The sequence below is a fragment of the Oncorhynchus clarkii genome, chromosome 3 (genome assembly GCF_045791955.1).
Source record: "Oncorhynchus clarkii lewisi isolate Uvic-CL-2024 chromosome 3, UVic_Ocla_1.0, whole genome shotgun sequence".
In the NCBI taxonomy this organism is placed as follows: Eukaryota; Metazoa; Chordata; class Actinopteri; order Salmoniformes; family Salmonidae; genus Oncorhynchus; species Oncorhynchus clarkii.
The window spans coordinates 41,226,968-41,244,486 of NC_092149.1; the positions used below are offsets into that span (position 1 = coordinate 41,226,968).

A 17,519-nucleotide genomic window follows, 5' to 3' on the forward strand; every position below is an offset into this window, starting at 1 on the left:
AAGCTTTTTTTCCGGATGCCCCAAACAATCGGAAAGGGGATTCATCAGAGAAAATGACTTTACCCCAGTCCTCAGCAGACCAATCCCTGTACCTTTTGAGAATATTAGTCTCTCCCTGATGTTTTTCCTGGAGAGAAGTGGTTTCTTTGCTGCCCTTCTTGACACCAGGCATCCTCCAAAAGTCTTCGCCTCACTGTGCATGCAGATGCACTCACACCGGCCTGCTGCCATTACTGAGCAAGCTGAATCAACTTTAGGAGACGGTCCTGGTGCTTGCTGGACTTTTTTCGGTGCCCTTAAGCCTTCTTCAAAACAATTGAACCGCTCTCCTTGAAGTTCTTGATGATCCGATAAATGGTTGATTTAGGTGCAATCTTACTGGCAGCAATATCCTTGCCTGTGAAGCCCTTTTTGCGCAAAGCAATGATGACGGCACGTGTTTCCTTGCAGGTAACCATGGTTGACAGAGGAAGAACAATGATTCCAAGCACCACCCTCCTTTTGAAGCCCCCAGTCTGTTATTCGAACTCAATCAGCATGACAGAGTGATCTCCAGCCTTGTCCTCGTCAACACTCACACCTGTGTTTAACGAGAGAATCACTGACATGTCAGCTGGTCCTTTTGTGGCAGGGCTGAAATGCAGTGGAAATGTTTTGGGGATTCAGTTCATTTGCATGGCAAAGAGGGACTTGGAATTAATTGCAATTCATCTGATCACTCTTCACAACATTCTGGAGTATATGCAAATGTCCATCATACAAACTGAGGCAGCAGACTTTGTGAAAATTTATATTTGTGTCATTCAACTTTTGGCCACAACTGTACACTTCTGACCCACTGGAATTGTGATACAGTGAATTATAAGTGAAATAATCTGTCTGTAAACAATTGTTGGGGAAATTACTTGTGTCATGTGCAAAGTATATGTCCTAACCGACTTGCCAAAACTATAGTTTGTAAACAAGATATTTGTGGAGTGGTTGAAAAACGAGTTTTAATGACTCCAACCTAAGCGTATGTAAACTTCTGACTTCAACTGTATCCTCTCTGGATCTAGTAGATATCTGGATATTTTAAATCCCCAGTCAATTAGATATACTTGGTGAGGAAGGGAAAAGGCAAGACTAATTTATTATTTTTTATTTTATTTCCTTTTCACTCACTTCTAAGGTATCAAACTGTTATTGCAGAACGTTTACTTTCAAACCACTGTTATTACAATCCAACTTGTCAGTGAGGAATTCCCAAGAGGTCCAGGGTTTTGGAAGTTTAACCAATCCTAACTGGAGGATGTGAATTTTATTAATAACTTATTATTATTTTTTTTTTTGTTACATCATTTAATCGTGATACAGGCTCAGCCATCAAATGCACTTTGTGGACATGTGATTAAACATGCCTCTTGGAGAAAGAAAAGGTTTTTGTCAAGGAAAAGCTTTTAAACAGAGGAAATCATTGCTCTATACCAGTGGTTCCCAAAAGTTTTGTCCCGTACACCTTCAAACATTCTACCTCGAGCTGCGTACCCTTCTAGCACCAGGGTCAGCGCACTCTCAAATGTTTTTGCCATCATTGTAAGCCTGCCACACACACACTATACGATACATTTATTAAACATAAGAAGGAGTGTGAGTTTGTCACAACCCGGCTTGTGGGAAGTGACAATGAGCTCTTACACTGCGTGCACAACTGCAAGTGAGTATTCTGATATTATCATTATTTCTATGCACATTTTCCAACTCCAAATCATATAAACTTGAATGCTTATTGGATTTCATCATTTTCAGGTGATATGTATTTGTGAAATGAGGGAGGGTGTGGCGAAAGTGAATAACACCTTTATATCAAGGTGTGCTGCCATCCTGTTAGAAGGTAACAGATTATTTTATTACAATGGTTAAAATGTATTTTCATTGTGTTCCATGGTGTTATTCGCCCCCTAGTGGAGCTTTCTGGTACTTAAAGACTACGCAAACAGGAAGTAGAGAATTTGTTCTGCACGCATAGAAGCAGCTAAAAACAACGCTACAGCGTTGAACAGTGCAGGTCTTTCAGTGTAGTTATTTCTTGTCACGCTTCAGCCTTGGAAAATATTTGTTTGTAAGTTCAATTCAAGCATTTAGCTAATGGTGATAATCTTGTTATTGATAGAGTTGCTTACATATCAATGTTGGTTGGTTGCATTTACTCACACAAATTGCAATGCCTTTCATGTATGTCGTTAGCTGTATTTCTTTGCTCATGCTCATGCATACGAATTGTAAAATATACTGGAGTTTTGTTACTGTTTCTAGTGTAATATGCTTTGTTATTCTACATAGATGGTTGTACATTATTACTGTAATGAAAGGAGTTAGCCAATTACCATATGAGTAACAATTAGCTATATGGTTTGGCATCATGCCAGATGCATGGTACCTTAGCATGTGCTTTGTATTTATGCAACTTCAAATGTATAATGTACAGCTATAGTATGTCGGTGTGAATTGAATACTAAAGTATATTCTTTTCTGTATTTTGCAGTTTCACAACATAAACGTTTTCAATGTATTAATTCAAGAAAAGTCACGCCTTGTGAGTTTTATTGAAGACTTAGTTGTTAGCTATCTGTCTAGTTTTGCATGAGAACGCAACTCAAGGGCAAAATAGTGAAAAAACAGCACAGTGGGCTCAAGCTCAAGAATAACCATACACGGTGGTTTTGTTTCTACGTTCAGCAGCCAACAAAGCCTCTGTTCCTAGGGAAGACCAGCAGTCTACGGTACAACAAGCAGAGCCAAGAGTTCGACAGAGAGAGATGGAGGAGCCTCTTCAGCACATTGGGACCAAGTCTCAATCTACAAGATCAAGGTCATCAAAACAGTCAAGCAGATCCTCAACGGCGAGTTCTGCAGCAGCGCGTGCACAAGCCTCCTATGCTTAGAAGGAATCTTCTATGGTGAAACAAAAGGCAGAAATAGAGGCCAGCTTTTTTAAGCAAAAAAGCTGACCTCGAGGCAAGTTTATATGTTCTCCAATTTGAGAGAACAGCTGCTGCTGCATTGGCTGAAGCTGCAGCCTTTGAAGAAACCGTAGAATCAGAACGCAGAGAGCTTCGCAAAGAACTAGACACAGGGACACAGCCCTTAAGTCCAGTCCAACGTACATGTGAGTATGTGCAATGTGCAACAACATGCTAGGCCCAGAGACTTGAATTTATCAGCCAGGGAAGAGTTAGATCTAATTACCAAGTGGCTATGGGCAGAGTCGTCTGAGCAAGCAAACAGAGTTAGATCTGTCCATATTTTCAACGCAACAGCAGGGCTTAACATGGTCTGGCAACGACTAGAAGAGTGCTATGGTACACCCGAAGTGATCGAGGATGCACTGTTGAAGAAAATTGATGATTTTCCAAAACTGGCTAACAAAGACAATCACAAACAAAGAGAACTAGGTTACATTCTTCTCAAACTGGAGTGTGCTAAAGTAGAAGGGTACCTTCCAGGCCTCGCTTATCTGGACACATCTCGGGGGGTAAACCCTATAGTAGAGAAACTTCCATTCAGTTTACAAGAAAAATGGATTGCACAGGGATCCAAATACAAGGAGGACTATCGGGTAGCATTCCCACCATTCTCGGCGAAAATTAGAAATGACCCCAGTTTCACCCTCTACACCTCAACTAACCAGGTGTCTATGAAAAGTGAGAAACCTGCCAGGTACAGCAGCAAGACACCTGTGACTGTATACAAAACAGATGTCATCTGAGACCTCAGATCACCAAACCAAACCCAGTAAGACAAAACCTTGACCATCACTGCCCAATACATAACAAGCCTCATACTCTTAAAGTGTTGTGGGTTTAGATACAAAACTCTAGATGAGCGCAAATCATATCTCAAAGAGAATGGCATTTGTTTACGATGTTGTGGGTCAACTCAGCACAGAGCTAAAGACTGTAAGGTGTCAATCAAGTGCTCTGAGTGCGACAGCGACAGACATCTTGCTGCTCTGCATCCAGGCCCAGCCCCTTCAAATACAGACACCGCTACAGCAGAGACAGAGCATGGCAGAGAGCAAGGTGACGATGCTCTTCTGTCAGTCAACTCAGTGTACGGAGATCTGTGGTGAGGCAGTTAATCCAAGATCATGTTCAAAATTATGCCTAGTCAAAGCTTATCGGCTGGGAAAAGAGAGAAAGCTGTCAAAATGTATGTAGTGCTTGATGAACAGAGTAGCAAATTTCTTGCCAAGACAAGAGTTTTTCAATCTCTTCAACATCAATGACAACTCTACTCCATACACCATGAAGACGTATCCTGGGGTAACAGAGACTTCAGGCAGGAGAGCCGTCAACTTCATGGTGGAGTCTATAGATGGACACATGCATCTCACTCTCCCTACTCTGATAGAGTGTGATATGATGCCAGACGATATGATGGAGAGTCCCTCCCCCGACATTGCGTATCATCATCTCCATCTGCAACCAGTTATGGACAAAATTCCAGCTGCGGACCCAGACACTCCCATCCTCCTGCTCTTAGGACGAGACATCTTAAGGTACGAGAGCAAATCAATGGGGCCCACGACACTCCTTATGCACAGCGACTCGACCTCGGGTGGGTCATCGTAGGTGAGGTCTGTCTGGGAACGGCTCACCGACCAGCCAATGTTAACGTGTTCAGGACAAACATACTTCAAAATGGTTGCACATCCTATCTGAGCCCTTGCCCTGACATCATCCAGGTAAAAGAGAACTACAACAGCGTAGCTCAGAAACACATCTCTCCCTCTACAGTGCACTCGAGAGATCCAAGCACAACTGTGAACACAGACAGCCTGGGATGTTCCGTGTTCAACAAAACACAAGACGATGATAAACCAGCACCATCAGTGGAGGACAAAGCCTTCTTGGACATTATGGACAAACAGGTTTTCCAGGATGATGGAAACAACTGGGTGGCTCCACTACCCTTTCGCCCTACTAGACGTCGCCTTCCTAAATAACAGGGAGCAGGCCATGAACCGTCTCGCATCACTTCGCAGGACTTTAGACAGAAAGCCTGACCTGAAGCGTCATTTTATTGACTTCATGCAAAAGATGCTGGATAACGACCAAGCCGAACCTTCACAGCCACTAGAGGGAGACAAAGAACGTTGGTATCTGCCCAAATTTGGTGTTTACCATCCACAAAGGCCTGAACAAATAAGAGTAGTATTTGACTCCAGTGCTAAGTGTCAAGGCGTGTAACTTAACGATGTTCCGCTCAGTGGTCCAGACTTAAACACACTCTTGGGTGTCCTAATGCGTTTCCGCAAGGATTGCATTGCACTAACGGCAGATGTGCAACAAATGTATTACTGTTTTGGTTTACGTGAGGATCACAGAGATTACTTAAGGTTTCTCTGGTATGAAGATAACAACCCAGATAGAAACATAACTGAGTACAGGATGAAAGTCCATGTATTTGGGACTCTGAGAGGCATCCTGTCCACAGTGAATAGTCTTTATGAACCCCTTGGGTTCGTGGCTCCAATAACAATGCAAGGTAACACCTTAATCAGAGAACTGAGAAAAGTGGACAAGGTGTGCATAATTATTAGGGCAATTTTACCTTAACCTTAAGCAGCTTCATTACTTAACTGACACCGAAAAGTCAAAAATTGTAAAATGGCAATCAGGCGGATGCAACGCTCTTGAAATAGCTAAACTATTGAGGCATGACCACCGGACATTAAACGTTTTGTTGCAAAAAGTCAACTGGGGCGCAAGAAACGCATGGCGAAGAAAAGGTGCATATTAACTTCAAAAGATTTGAGAATAATTAAATGTCAAGCTACCAGGAACCCATTATCCTCCAGTGCCAACATATTCCAGAACTGCAACCTACCTGGAGTGTCCAGAAGTACAAGGTGTCAAGTGCTCAGAGACATGGCCACGGTCAAGAAGGCTGAAACACGACCACCACTGAATAAGATTCACAAGTTGAAGCGTCAAGATTGGGCAAAGAAATACCTGAAAACAGATTTTTATGGACAGATGAAATTAGTGACTTGATGGACCAGATGGATGGGCCTGTGGCTGGATCAATAATGGACACAGGGTACCACTTTGAGTCAGGTGCCAGCAAGGTGGAGGAGGTGTGCTGGTATGGGCTGCTATCTTTAAGGGTGAGGTAGTTGGACCTTTTCGGGTTGAAGATGGACTGAAACAACTCCCAAACCTACTGACAGTTTCTGGAAGACACTTTCTTCAAGCAGTGGTACAGGAAGAAGTCCTCAGCATTCAAGAAGGCCATGCTCTTTATGCCAGACAATGCTCCATCACATGTATCCAAGTACTCCACTGCTGGCTAGCCATTAAAGGCCTCAAAGATGCCCGAATAATGACCTGACCCCCTTCCTCACCTGACTTAAATCCTATTGAGAACTTGTGGGCCCTTCCCTCACTATAAATCTTACATTTGAGAAGACAATACATCTATTTGAACAGCATTTGGGAGGCTGTGGTTTCTGCTTCAGCGAAAGTTGATCGTGAACAGATCAAGAAACTGACAGACTCTAAGGATGTGGAAGGCTCATGGCAGTTATTGAAAAGAAGGGTGGCTTTATTGGTTTTTGAAAGGCCAAAAATTGTATTTAATTATCATTTTGTGTTATTTGTAACACTTACTCTAAAAATTGAGAATAAACAAGTGAGTTGGAATAAATTATTTTTGTAATTTAGTTGCTTAATAATTATGCACACTAATAGTTGCCTAATAATTGTGCACACTTATATATTCCCCTGAGAAAGATGAAAACTCACTTTTCCTTTGTTAAACATTCAGGTTTGAGGTTCAATAACATTTTGGATTGACTGAGAGCATTGTGTTTGTTCAACAATAAAATGAATCATGAGGAATACAGTTTGCCTAATAATTGTGCACACAGTGTATAGGACCAGGGCACAAATAATAATATAATAATAATCAATCATTTTGCTCTTTACTTAACCATCCTACTTATAAAACCTTATTTCTTCATCAAAAATGGTGAATAACTCGCCACAGGTTAATGAGAAGGGTGTGCTTGAAAGGATGCACATAACTCTGCAATGTTGGGTTATAATTGGAGAGAGTCTCGGTCTTAAATAATATTCCACACACAGTCTGTACCTGTATTTAGTTTTCATGCTAGTGAGGGTAATGTTGAGGTAGTGTGCGCACACCTGAGCATGCATAGAAGTACCTGGCCTGCTGCACAGGAAATGTAGGAAAGTGTTTATTTAAAAGAAAATGTATATCCATTGCGAATTATAATATTTAAACTATAGTTCCTCACAGTAAGCGATTTGAAAAAGGTTTCAAACAATTAAGTATGTTTTCAAAATGCATACTGCCTCCAGCTCCTATTGCAGTGATGGGTCACGCACTAATAGGCTGTTGCCTGCACTTGAATGTTGAATGGGAGGCGTGCTTCAATTACCAGTTGAGAATTGTTGTTTTTTTTAGCTCTTTTTAAGTGTGCAATAAAACAGTTTTAAACATGCGATTTGGATTTGTGGCGCAATGAATGGCTTATAAAAGTACATGTTTTACTCTAGCAGCAACCAGCTGATGAGCTGCAGAAGAAATCCCACTCAAAATAGGCTCTGTATGCGTGTGCGTATGATAGTTGTGTTGGATAAATAAGATGCATGATAACTAACGAATACACAGGCCAATTTAATTACACTAACCTATAGACCGATAAGCATGGCGGTGAAATTTATTTTCATCGACTGGTATTTACACCAATGAATTAAAAAGCATTATTTATCCGAGCATTTTTATCAGCTTTTCATGTATTTATTTTTACCGGCTAACGGAAACGCTGTCAGTTAATGTACTCTATTCACCCCTCATCTTAGTCCACTAGCAGGGGTGAGGGTGCGGAGACAGCGGACTCACTGGCTTTAACAGTGGAAGTGCATTTAGGCACGAGGACGGAAATATGGGATGCAGGGAGCTTGGGAGATGGCTGTGTGAAAATACTGACCATGCAAAAGGTGTGGTTTCAAGCTAGATTATGCTGATACATGACAACTGTCCAAGCCAGAGAACTTGTCTACTGTATGTACTGTAATCAGGAACTTCACTTCCACATACCACATTGAGTGGAGTCCTTACTTCTGCCTTTTGGGCAGAGGATAAAAACACATTCTCATTGCTCGTAGTGACCGAAGAACAGTGAATTTCAAAGGTCCATTTGCACTAGCTTACTGTTGAACAGTGCTCTAAACAGGTGGAGAGAAGTAAAGTTTTTCAGAGGAGAGGAGCATTTTGGGCTCCTTGGGAAAGTGGGCCATAAGTCCCTGTGGTGAGTGGTGCTATTCTGGGGTAGGCGCGGTGATGACGTGTAGCTGGCCCGGATTGAGAACAGACTCTATCTTCTGTCCGTATCCGAGAGGGGGGGCCGGGGAGCGGTGCTGATCGGAGAGATTCGCACGAGAGGGACCAGAGAGGCTGTATGTCTGCCACTGCGCACCCAGCTCCGAGACACCTTTGACAGGGGAGAGATCTGTCATAAAGGCCCTTCCAGAGCAGTGAGTATGGCACTGGGTCCACCTGCTTTAAGCTCTGGTTCTGGACAACTGCAGTGCTTGGCAATGCATATCTACTTCTAGATGTGTAGCGCTAGATGCATGTCATAGGCTGAGCTCAGTGTTGGCTTCGTGAAGCGTAGAGAACTGGGGATAACTATTTTTCCTCTACTTTATTTGCGGCTATTTGTTCCCAAAAACCCAAGCAACCCTGCAGTGAGAGGAGGTGGGCTGGGCTGCTATTTAAAGATCACATAACCAAGCCAGCTGCTCCCGTTTCCGCTCGCTTGTAATTGAATCATCGCTAGTGGAGTGCCAGCCAGTGAAGTGGTGCACTCTACAAATGATTATATAGTAGTGACTCAAGCAACAACAAGTTTGTGATTCCTCCTGACCTGTGCTTTCTGACCTGTGATGCCTGGTACTTGTTGACTGTGGAGGGGGGATAGGTGTGAGTGTGTGTGTGGAGAGGGGTGCAGGCAATAGCAGGACTTAAAAGTAACCTCCGAGGAAGAGTTGTTGTAGGTTTAGTCTGTGTTGGTTGTAAAGAGTTGTGGGTTTAGTCTGCGGGTCACTTCAGGTTGTTTGCTACGGCAAGATAATCTTTCATATCAGTCGGAACTGATCAGAATGAGTTATAAGACAACCACTGACCCAGAGTTCATCAGGATCGATTCAATCGGCTACTCACCACGGTGGAAATCATTACGGTCTCTAATTAGTCAGGACTATCACCGACCAATGTGTGTGCCAGGTCTCGCACCCTCCTGCTTGACAGTCCGTGTGAGGTCAGGTGTAGTCGGACTGGAGACTGACGTGTTATACACCACTTGTCTTTGACACATATCTGGCATCGCTGTGGTGGAAGAGTGAGTGATTAAAATCTATGGACTGTCTGACTTTGACACAGTGAGACTTGTGGCGACGCTGAAAAGTATTGATTGAGCTCAGCGTTATCGCCCAGCAGTTAGACTGTTAACTCAAAAGGGAAACATTTTCATCCCTTTTCCACAAGCACCATCCTGACGGTGTGCTGTGAGTATGAGAACGAGAGGGCGATGGAGGGAGAGAGCACAAATGACATGCAGTGATGCATTCAAAGGCTGAGAATAAATATGAGGGCATAACGAGATGTATAAGATCACACACACACACACTTTTCTAAGATCGGGAAATGCTCGCCACTCTGCTCCAGATTCTGCTGTGACTCACCTAGCAGTGGTACTGGGCGAGTCAGGAGTGTGAGAAACGTCATCTTCAACCACCCTGACGTCTGCTGCCTCTGTGGTGTGTGTGTGCTTTCGCACCTTGTCCAATAATTCAGTGACTGCCTGTCATTCAATGCTAAAAGTCCAGTACATTTAGCCCAGGCTCTGAACTCAAGGAAAGGATGGGGCTTATCTGGTGTCACTGCCACTTGTTCAGTTTCATTCCTTTACCCTTTTAGCTTCCTTTTGTGGTTGAAAAGTAAAGCCTTGTTCCTACACTCATACAGCAATAGAAACTCATAAGGGGTAATGGTGCTTCTGAAAGAGAGTAATCAGTCATATTAAATGGTAGCCTGATGATGGGAAGTGTGTGTGTGAGCAGTAGAACCCTCTGCATAGCTGAGTCCTAGACAGACTATTAGCCTAGGTAATGGCTGTGTGTGACTGTGTTCATGCATTTATGATTGCAAGTGTGTCTGTGTGTAATAGAGCAGTAGAACCCTGTACTTGGCTGTGTTCTGGACATAATTATTACCTCACGGTAGGGCATTGATTGGATGGTGTTTGTTTATAGCTCTGGTCAATGGAGCCTCTCAGGATGACAGCCATCACATTGTCTTAACAGGCTTTTCCCCATGTAGTCATGGGTTACTAACACACTATTCATTAAAGAAAGACAATGTATAGTGATAGTCATTTGTAGGGCTGGGAATTTCCAGGGACCTCACGGTATGAAATTATTATGATACTTAGGTGCCAATTCAATATGTATTGCGACTCACACAGTGTTATATGTATTGCAATTCAATACTGTGATTTTATTTCAATTCGATGTTACAAACATATTGGTCTCCATGTCTGCTGCAGAGACGAGTACCATGAGAAGTTTTGATCAGTTAAATAAAAGTGCTGAAAACAAATTGGCTCCCTATAAAAAGAAAATTGAGAGCAAGTTATGACATGTCGGTGCAGGTAAAGCAAACTCACAAAAATGATATTGTCAAAATGGTACAATATATCATATAATAATATCCCAATATATAACTATCCACTACCCCCCCCCCCCCCCCCCCCCCCCATTCAAGAAATTGAATTTATGGGTCTTTCTATAAACTAAGGTACCAGTGAGGATTTCCTACACTGGATAACTTGTTACAAAGCTGTTGATTACCGAAAGAGTTGCCTTACCTTGTATTTGTTATGGATCCCCATTAGCTGCTGCTAAGGCCCAGCAAATTAAGGCAGTTATACAATTTTAAAAACATTTACAATACATTCATTACTGAATTGACAACACACTAAGTGTGTGCCCTCAGGCCCATACTCCACTACCACATATGCGAAATCCATGAGTACATGTGTGTATGTTATCGTGTCTGTGTATGCATGTGTCTGTGCCTATGTTTGTCACTTCACAGTCCCCGCTGTTCCATAAGGTGTATTTTTACCTGCTTTTTAAATCTGATTCTACTGCTTGCATCAGTTACCTGATGTGGAATAGAGTTCCATCTAGTCATGGCTCTATGTAGTACTGTGCGCCACCCATAGTCTGTTCTGGACTTGGGGATTGTGAAGAGACCTCTGGTGGCATGTCTTGTGGGGTATGCATGGGTGTCCGAACTGTGTGCTAATATTTTAAACAGACAGCTGGGTACCTTCAGCTTCTTACAAAAACATGTAATGAGGAAGTAAATCTGTCTTCCACTTTGTGCCATGAGAATTTGACATGCATGTCATTATTGTTAGTTCGCCGTGTATTTTTAAAGGCCAGCTGTACTGCCTTGTTCTGAGCCAACTGCAATTTTCCCAAGTCCCTCTTTGTGGCATCTGACCACACGACTGAACAGTAGTCCAGGTGCGACAAAACTAGGGCCTGTAAGACCTGCCTTGTTGACAGTGTTAAGAAGGCAGTGCAGCGTCTTATCATGGACATACTTCTCCCTATCTTAGCTACTGTTGTATCAATATGTTTTGACCATGACAGTTTACAATCCAGGGTTACTCCATGCAGTTTAGTCACCTCAACTTGCTCTATTTCAATATTATGCATTACGAGATGTAGTTGCGGTTTAGGGTTTATTGAATGAGTTGTCCCATATACAATGCTTTTAGTTTTGGAAATATTTAGGACTAACTTATTCCTTGCTACCCATTCTGAAACTAACTGCATCTCTTTGTTAAGTGTTGTCGTAAGTAAACATTGAAAAAAGCCCGGGCCTAAACAGCTACCCTGGGGAATTCCTGCTTCTACCTGGATTGTTTGATGGGCTTCCATTAAAGAACACCCTCTGTGTTCTGTTAGACAAGTAACTCTAATGTCAAAAGCTGCACTGAAGTCTAACAAGTCAGCCCCCACAATCATTTAATCATTAATTTCTCTCAGCCAATCATCAGTCGTTTGTGTAAGTGCTGTGCTTGTTCAGTGTCCTTCCCTATATGTGTGCTGAAAGTCTGTTGTGAATTTGTTTACTGTGAAATAGCATTGTGGTCAAACACAGTTTTTTCCAGAAGTTTACTAAGGGTTGGTAACAGGCTGATTGGTTGGCTATTTGAGTCAGTAAGGGGGGCTTGACTATTCTTGGGAAGCGGAATGACTTTAGCTTCTCTCCCCATCCTGAGGGCGCACACTTTCTAGTAGGATTACATTACAAATGTGGCAATATTGTCAGATTGTCAGACCCCGGTGGCTTGTCGTTGTTGATAGACAACAATATTTGTTTTCACCTCTTCCACACTGACTTTACGGGAATTCAATAGTAGAATTATTTTCATAATTTGGTCAGATATGCTTGGATGTGAAGTGTCAACATTTTGATTCTCGCATGTCATCCCTAAGTTTGCTTATCTTGCAAATGAAAAAGTCATTAAAGTAGTTAGCAATATCAGTGGGTTTTGTGATAAATGAGCCATCTGATTCAATGAATGAGGGAGCCAAGTTCTCTTTTCTCCCCCAAAATTAAGATGCTCAAAAATGTTTTGCTATCATTCATTATATTTATCTTTTTCATAGTATAGTTTATTTTTATTTAGCTTAGTCACATGATTTCTTAATTTGCAGTATGTTTGCCAATCAGTTGGGCTGCCAGACTTATTTGCCATACCTTTTGCCTCTCAACCATACAATTTTTAAATTCCTTATCAATCCAAGGGGATTTTTACAGTTTTTACAGTAATTTTCCTAATGGGTGTGTGCTTATTAGTAACCGGAATAAGCAATTTCATAAATGTGTCAAGTGCAGCGTCTGGTTGCACCACAGACCAGCAAATATTCTTTACATCAACATATGAATCCCTACAAAACTTATTGTATGACCTCTTATACACTATTTTAGGCACAGTCTTTGGAACCTTGATACTTAAAACCTAAACCAATAATGTCATTTATGCGGTTCTTCAATAATTTTGCATATTACTTGTTGGATGTGCAAGCTGATTTAGTTACGCCGTGATATTTTCACACCATCTGACCCAGGAAGGAATTTTCAGAATGACAGTCAAGTGACTAATATCTGTTGTGATTGTGCATGCGATGCAACAAACGTGCTGGAAAAAAGGTGTTCGCAAGGAATATCCAGAATATTTTGGTTTCTCATTCATTAAGCCTGTGAAAACCGTTGTGCCTGGATCCACGTTGGATCTAATATCCCTAGCAAATTTATGTTTATCATCTGTCTGCTTGATTAACCGAGAATTTCATGTTTTCATATGTTATTGTTCCTCGGATTGGACACCAAGTCTATCGTGCTTAATTGTATAGACTATTGCGCAACCCCACCGCTAGTCCTATTCATTATTCTATATATATATAGTGACAACAAATGACAGCCTAGTGGGCTTATTCACAATATGATCTGGTAATGAAATAACATGACATACATTTTGCTTTCCATGTTACACCTGCAATTTTAAACAATACAATTGGCCAGAAGTAGCCTACTTGAATTTGGAGCTCAAATTAAATTACATGAATAGTCGGCCTACCTTCAAAATCAGACATTTCCTGAATTTGGTGCTTGAAAAGTCCTTGTAATTATTGTAGCCAATTTATGTTCCCCTGCTCCCTTAATTGTCCGTGATTTCTTTTTTGATCGGTTTTGGTGATAAATGTGGCCACTTTCGTTTGTGTGGGTGTTGGGTGTTGCGAAACTCTGGCTTCACTTGGCATTCCAGTCAAATCCTTCCATTAAAAAGGAACCAGTTTTTTGGTCACTTTCTCATTATAAAAACAGCGATGGTGAGATTAATGATACCGCTATTCATGGCTTTATTATGCGCCTCCCTCGGCCACATAGGCTACATGAAAATCACCATGCATGCATCCAATCTGTCAGGCAAGGTCCACATTATTGTCACAGATTTTAAAATATAATAATAATTAAAATGTCAATGCATTGACAAGGCCAAAAAATGCATTATTCTTAGTGGTAATGGCATACTCTATGACATTTTTTATATATATATTCTTTTTGGGGGGGTCAATTAGGCCCTATGTGTACGATTTATATAAAATATACAATTCTACAACATTGACGTCCTTTACAATTACAATTTAAGTGCTTGAAAAATTCCCTGAAAGTCCATGAATTTGGCTAGCCAATGTTATTATTATATTTTTCAAACTTTATTTAACCAGGTAGGCCAGTTGAACAATTTCTCATTTACAACTGTGACCTGGCCAAGATAAAGCAAAGCAGTGTGACACAAACAACACAGAGTTACACATGGGATAAACAAACGTACAGTCAATAACGCAATAGAAAAATCTATGTACAGTGTGTGCAAATGTAGTAAGGCAATAAATAGGCCGTAGTGGCAAAATAATTACAATTTAGCAATTAAACACGAGTGATAGATGACCAGAAGATGAATGTGCAAGTAGAGATACTGGAGTGCAAAGGAGCAAAAAATAAATAACAATATGGGGATGAGGTAGTTGGGTGGGCTATTTACAGATGAAATTATCGGTAAGCTGCTCTGACAGCTGATGCTTAACGTTAGTGAGGGAGATATAAGACTCCAGCTTTGGTGATTTTTGCAGCCAAATGAGGAGTTGGCTTTGGGGATGACCAGTGAAATATACCTTACTGGAGCGCGTCTGTATGAACCCCGCTTAACTTCTTGCTCCTACTTGAGACGCAGATGTCTCAAGTAGACACCTGGAAATGCAACACCCCAAAATGCCTGAATGCCGGCGCTACACAAAACGCAGAAATAAAATATAAAACATTCATTACCTTTGACGAGCTTCTTTCTTGGCACTCCTATATGCCCCATAAACATCACTATTGGGTCTTTTTTTCGTTTAAATCGGTCCATATATACCCAAAATAGCTTTCTATGGAAGCTGTGTAATTCAGAAAAAAACATTGTTTTAAAACGCAGCGTCATTTTTTTAAATTAAAAAAGTCGACGATAAACTTTCACAAAACACTTCGAAATACTTTTGTAATCCAACTTTAGGTATTAGTAAACGTTTATAATCTATCAAAATGATTACAGGGCGATGTGTATTCAATAGCTCCTCGTCTTCAAATCAATGGCTGAAAATGTGCACCTCACAACATCCTGGCGGAGACCGGAAGAAATTGAATCCAGTTAGTTGGATTTACCAACAAAAAAGTCCCTGGAAAATGACGACAATGGCGACATCGTGTGGAATCTGTAGGAATTGCATGCAGGTCCATAATTAATTTTGTGCCCTTTTAACAACCCATGAAATTGACGCATGGAAATTATTTTTAGCTTTCAGAGAGCAGTTTTTCTTGCGCTTTTCGATGAAACACACGATCTGTTATAGTCACAGCCGTGATTTAACCAGTTTTAGAAACTTCAGAGTGTTTTCTATCCACACATACTAATCATATGCATATACTATATTCCTGGCATGAGTAGCAGGACGCTGAAAAGTTGCGCGATTTTTAACAGAATGTTCGAAAAAGGAGGGGGTAGACTTATTATTAAAGGATCTATAGTCCTAGACCTATGTTGTATAGGTGGAGATATGGACCAATTTTGCATATTCACTTTTATTCCATCAAGTACACATGTGGAACTGCATGAAATCTTTGAAAAAAAAATTTCACCACTTAGAAATATTTATCTCAATGTCACACATTGGCCTCATTTATTAATAGAAAGACCCTTACCCCGGGCATACGGTATATTTCAACACTACTGTTGGTACAGAAACGGTAGGACCATATGACATGTTAAACAGTACATTTATGTTTTGTTCGATAATATGCATTTTTATATCCACAAATCTCGGTTTACATTGATGCTATGTTCAGAAATTCCTCCAAAATATCCGGAGGTATTATAGAAAGCTACTCCAGATAACAGAAATACTCATCATAAACTTTGACTAAAGATACATGTTCTACATATAATTAAAGATACAGCGGTTGCATTAAGAACCAGTGTGTCAGATTTTTTTTTAAACGTTATGGAAAAAGCCTAACATTGCAATAATCTGAGACGGCGCTCAGACGTAAACGCCATGTTGGAGTCAACAGAAATACGAAATTACAACCTAAATATTCCCTCACCTTTGATCTTTCATCAGAATGTAGTGCAAGGAGTCCTAGTTCCACAATAAATCGTTGTTTTGTTCCATAATGTCCAATACTAGTGTCCAAGTAGCTGCATTTGCTATCACTTTCAGCTCACGTGCCCAAAAACTGACTGCTGGTCCAAGATAACTTGCACGAAAACTTCCAAAAGATATATTCCAGGTCGAATAAACTGGTCAAACTAAGTAGAGAATCAATTTTCAGGATGTTATTATCATATATATCCAATAACGTTCCAACCGGATCATACGTTTTCATCTGGAGCCGAATGGAACAGCCGTAGCACCCACAGAGAAATGCGCCACAGAAAAATGGCATTCTGTCTGGACACTGACTATTGTCCCTCCCATTAGGTCAAAGTTCACAGCAAATGCTCCATTACACTTTCTACTGAATGAGGACATCTAGTGGAATGCGTAGGAAGTGCTTCCAGATCCATATCTTGACTTCAAAGTTGGCCCAACTTTCAGAATTTCACTTCTTGTTTGGAAGATTGCCTGCCCTATGAGTTATGTTATATTCAGACATAATTCAAACAGTTTTATAAACTTCAGAGTGTTTTCTATCCAATAGTAATAATAATATGCATATATTAGCAATCTAGGACAGAGTTTGATGCAGTTCACTATGGGCACGCAATTCATCCAAAGTGAAAATACTGCCCCCTATCCTCAACAAGTTAACATCACATTACATAATTTTGCAAATAGTTTCATCTTTACTCATTCATTTTATACAATAATTAGATGCAAGCCTCATAACTGAGGATCCTGTATAAACAGAGTTAGGGTAATGTGGCTGTATTGTCTTTCATGAGGTCACAAACATGAAACAAAACGGACTGGTCGTAGCTGGCTTCTCCACTGACTCACACATTCTCCAAAATAGGAATGTTGTTCAATTCTCAAATTCCCCCCCACACATCTCTGCTAGCCAATTCACTGAACGCCCAACCCTAGAGTGAGTCCTTGTGTGAATGTAGGACTCACAGCTATTGAGCGCTGGCCTTCCAATGTCTTTAAAAAAATATTTTTTTACCACATTTACAAAAATGACACTTGGATCAATGACTTCATGGTTAAAGTACCTGTAGAATACCTGTTGTAAACCATGAAGAACCTGTTTCGAAGACATTGGCAGGTCGTTTCTTGGTAGCACACAGCTTGTTGGGGACTCAGGCAAAGCAGCGCTGGCTC

The 17,519-nt window shown here is 41.0% G+C and overlaps 1 protein-coding gene across 1 annotated transcript in view; it reads left to right on the plus strand.

Moving 5' to 3' along the window:
- The first annotated feature begins 8,467 nt into the window (after positions 1 to 8,467).
- LOC139395366 (phosphatase and actin regulator 4B-like) overlaps positions 8,468 to 17,519 on the plus strand; it is a 37,425-nt gene continuing 28,373 nt past the window's right edge. The window contains exon 1 of the mRNA XM_071142951.1: positions 8,468 to 8,546. The gene's annotated coding sequence lies outside the window, so the exon portion shown is untranslated. The remainder of the gene's footprint in view (positions 8,547 to 17,519) is intronic.